Source organism: Marmota monax, unplaced genomic scaffold (genome assembly GCF_021218885.2).
Source record: "Marmota monax isolate L192 unplaced genomic scaffold, Marmota_monax_Labrador192_F-V1.1 WCK01_AAM20220418_F8-fsc00026, whole genome shotgun sequence".
Classification (NCBI taxonomy): Eukaryota; Metazoa; Chordata; class Mammalia; order Rodentia; family Sciuridae; genus Marmota; species Marmota monax.
The window spans coordinates 13421373-13425841 of record NW_026693108.1 but is presented as its reverse complement, the minus strand read 5'-3'; the positions used below and the strand labels follow the sequence as shown (position 1 = coordinate 13425841).

General features: G+C 40.5%; 1 long non-coding RNA gene across 1 annotated transcript; it reads right to left on the bottom strand.

Annotated features, from left to right (window-relative positions):
- Positions 1–579: 579 nt before the first annotated feature.
- LOC124099754 (uncharacterized) lies at positions 580–3224 on the bottom strand. The gene is made up of 3 exons (XR_006854085.2): positions 3169–3224; positions 2642–2692; positions 580–1861 (listed from the first exon to the last, which is right to left on the bottom strand). It is a non-coding gene; the product is annotated as an uncharacterized LOC124099754 (long non-coding RNA).
- Between the last annotated feature and the right edge of the window lie 1245 nt (positions 3225–4469).

Below are 4469 nucleotides of genomic sequence, written 5' to 3'. Positions count from 1 at the left end.
TGGGTCTGTCTCCTGAGTTCTAGCCATCTGGCTAAGGGTCTGATTTATCTCAGATGTTAGCCACAATGATGCATATGCCATATGGTAGAAATTGCCACGTGCCCTTCTTCTGTAGCCCCCAATCAGAAGGTCACCTTGGCAGTGCAGTAAGTCCCACTTTCACACAAAAGACACACAGGTGGGATGAGGGCTGGTGTTTGTCAGGGCCCTCGGAGTTTGTCCATAGCGTTTAGAGTTTCAGGGTCTAGCCTTGGATTTGGTACCTTGGTCAGTTATTAAATGGCTTAGGGAAAGGCTTATCTCAAATATTAAAACAACTATTTAAGTTAATTTTGTTATATTTTTTTAAACCTCCATTTAAAATATTTGCAAAATCAGAGTGGGGATAGAGCTCAGTGGTAGAGCACTTCCCCAGCATGAGCAAGGAGCTGGTTCTATCCCTGCACTGCAAAATTGAGGAAGCAATAAAAGAAAGCATTATAAAATAAATAAATATTTACATAGTAATTTCAAAAGAAGATAATTTTATTCAGCTAAGTGCATATAAATAAACCAAGCAGTTAGCAAAGTATACCGATACGAGGAACTCCTGGTCTTGTTTCTTGAATACAGGAGTTTATTTTGTGTGTGTGTGTGTGTGTGTGTGTGCCAGACTTTATTTGAATATGCTGTTTAAACTTACTGTTTAGGGGTGGAAAAAAACCTATGCTATCTTAACAATGTTGAAAAATGTATTAATTATGTAGCCATTAAGTGATATATCAACTTACCTAGGGAACATTTCTTGTTCAGGAGCAGGAAGTGGGTTGCTGCCTAGCTATGTCAGTCTGGCTCAAAATTTTCTCAGGGGTTGGATCCCCCAAGTCAGTGCAGATGTCTATAAGTAATTCCGTGCTCTCTGCAGAGTAACACTCTGTATATAAAACAAATGACAGAAGCACAGCATTCCCCTTGAACTTCTTCCCCTCATTCCTGTTTCTCTAACAGCAAGGTGGGATCTATAAGGCCTGAATTTTATAACAGCGTCCATTTTGTGGACTCTAAATATGACATCACTGTTGGATTACAGCTTACATCAAATTTTCCCCCCTGTAAGAAGAAGACTCTCATTCTGAATAAGATCTGTCAGAAGGTGACAGCTGTTTTTTGTTGGCTGTAGAATTAAGTAAACAGTTAAGACAGTGGAGCTTTTACTAAGATGATTTAATAAAAGCTCATTAATGTTGTCGATTTACATAGCTGACCCAGATAGAATACAAAATTCAACACTGCGCTGCGGTAATGTCATCAAAATATATTGATGTATTCAGTGCATTACCATCATTAAATTTTAATTTTAAATTTAATCAAATTTGTTAAGACAAAAGACAGAACGCAAAGGTAGAAATATTGGAACTATTTGGGGAATATTGTACTTTAACTTTCCTTTGTTTTCTAATTCAGGTAAAGAATTCAATCAATCTCATCAGGAAAGTACTAATAAGTCCACTCCTATGAAACACAGGCACAAAGTTATTTCTGAGACTGGGAATCAAAGCTATTAAATCAGTCAACATAGAAGCCGATGAGTAGCTAGAGAAGGGCCGTGGAGCTCAGGAAACATCCTTTGTCTCTAGCAATTGTATCCACAGTAGTGAATCAGCAAGAAAGCATTTGACCCAGCAAAATCCACCCGTCTGCATGCTTCTGTATTCAGAGCAGAGTGAGGAAAGAAATAAACTTGGGGATTTTCTATTTTCCACATCTGTGCCCGATTCTTTCTCTGTGTGCTCACCACACAGCCGCTGCGGGTGTCAGGGTCTACTTGGTGAGTGTGCGATTCATGTTCCACACGTGAAGTTCCCCGAGCCATCCTTCAGCTCTATGGGAGTGGAGAGGGAGGGGATGGATATTTTACATTTGGCTCTAGTAGTGCCTGACGGTTAATAAGCAGGCCTTGCCTGTAAAACTTGTAAAATAGGAGAATTAACCCATAAATTGTTGTAATAAAAACAATTGGCAATATTTATTGAGCATTTATTATTTTCTCAACACTGGGTCCTTTAATTCCATCAAAAAAAAAAAACAATCTTGTGGGGATGGCTATTTCTCCACTACAGACACGAAGGCTTCTAGGGACTGGGAGCCTGGGCAACATTGCATGCTAACGTGGGAGAGATGGGACTTGAACATGAGGGTGGGTTGCAGTCTGCTCAACTCCAGTGCAAAGATGGCTCTGTGGCGATGGTAACATTAATGACAGTGTGATCAAGTGGAAGGAGCCGGGGAAAGGGTGGGGTTTGTGGTTGGTAATATGGGTTTGGGTTAAAGCTGTGCTCCAAACTGGTAGTGGGACTGGAACAAGTTATTGAAACTCTACGGGCCTCAGTTCCCTCGTATGTAAAGTGGGCTGCATAAAACAAGAGTGGGGGCAGGTCTGCTTTCCTTGGGCCCTCTGTCCCTCTGCTGTGTCCCTTTGCCCTCTGCTCCATGCCTTCTCTCTAGACCCTTGGACCCCCCTGTCCTCCGCTGTGTGCAGACCTCATGCAAACCCAACTCATCGTACAGCTGAAGAGACAGTGGAACCTCCAGTGGGTTTGCTGTGCTCTCCAGGTGGTTCCTAACACCTGCCAATCAGAGGGAGGGCAGAGGGTGCACTTACCTCCTGAGAGAATGGCTGTGTGTTGACCTGGTTTTCTGTAGACCAGCATTTCTGAAGGTACATTTTTCACATTAACAGGAGTAACCAAAAAAATGTTTGGGGATAAATAGTATTAGAAAGGTATTTCTTGGATGATTTCTCAGACCCTTTAATATACTACTGTGCATTGCAAATCTCCAAGTGGACAACACAGTATTTCCCAAGCAAACCCAGAGGGGAATGCTTTATTATCTCCCCCAGATTGTCCCATGGGACCAGTATCCAGCAGGAAAAACTACGGGGAAGTTTTGGACTTGGGAAGTACCAATTAATGAATGCAGGATTCAATGACCCAGTATGGCTCCTGTGACTTGGAGAGTGGAACAGCTCATTTCAGATCCTTTTGCAGAGAATGTGAACCTTCTGAGGGACTGCAGCCTGGCCCAGATAGTACAATAGGACTGGATTGTTTTTGTACTAGATATAAAAGCTAATCCATGGATTTATCAATTTCATAGGACATAGAAACCCTAGTCATTGGTTCTTACCCTATTACAGGCAGCGTTGAGAAGTCTCTGTAGTAGATTCATGTAGATCAGGAACTTGTGAAAGATATAAGAAAATAAAGGGAGAATTAGAAAAGAATTAGGGAAGAAACACAAAGAATATCCAAGAGTGATAAGTCTGTGACCAGCACTTAAGAGTACCTACTGGTCCCAACCTCATCTGAAATTACTAAGTAGATATGTATAGGTGAGCAGGTTGTGTACTGCACAACTCCAGAGATGCACACACTCCAAGGATGTTGACTAGGACTTCAATAACTTCCAGGGAATATGGATACACAACCTACATGGCCATAGCATAGTGGGTTTGAACATCAACTCCAAGCAACTGAATAAACTAAGAATGGCTTCTGACAAAGTATTGTCTTGGTCAAACTGTAACTCGTTTTTCCTTCAAACAAACAGATTTATTTTAATAAATAAATAAATTTATTTAATTTATTTATTAATAAATAAATAAATACAAAAAGCCAAACTGACCACCCTACCACCTAAAAAGACACAAGAAATGAATTCAAATCCCTGAAAGACATGATTTAGATAATGGAAATCTTTTTTAGACTATTTCAGGAATTTTAGACTATTTCCCTTAGACAATTTCGGGAAGTTCTCTGTGTTTCTGTGTCCAAGAAAACCCCTCCCCTTTCTTTTTATTTCCTCCATGTGAACAAGGGAGTCCCCCAGAATTCCACTTGCCAGATTCCTGCCCAGGCCTGTGAACCGAGTCTGATGGGTTCTCAGGTTTCAGAATTCGGCCATGTCACTTCAGCCACTAGGTTCTGCGGGGACCCAGGACCGTGACTGCTCGGCTGCCTCAGTTTCTGTACTTGTACAATGAAGACAAAGCAAGTGGCCTCCCAGACGGAGAATGAAGTGATAAATCACTATTAAGTGCTTTGCAAAAGGGAACACAATGAATGCTTAATAATCCTTCCAATATTGCAGACATAAAGATAAATTAGGCAGTCCTTTCGTCTCTCTTGAGGACAGTGTCAGAATCCTTATTTGGGTGTCAGTTAGTCTAATTAAGGCAATAAATACTTGTTAGTTGATTCAGCGTGGAAAAAAGTATACTAATTGACCATCTCCTAAAATATATGTTTTTAAAAAAAATTTTTTTAGTTGTCAATGGACCTTTATTTTATTTATTTATATGTGGTGCTGAGAATCAAACCCAGTGCCTTACACATAGTAGGTAAGCACTTTACCACTGAGCTACACCTCAGCTCAAATGTATGGGTTTTTTTGTTTGGTTTTATTACAAATTTGGCAATCCTATCATT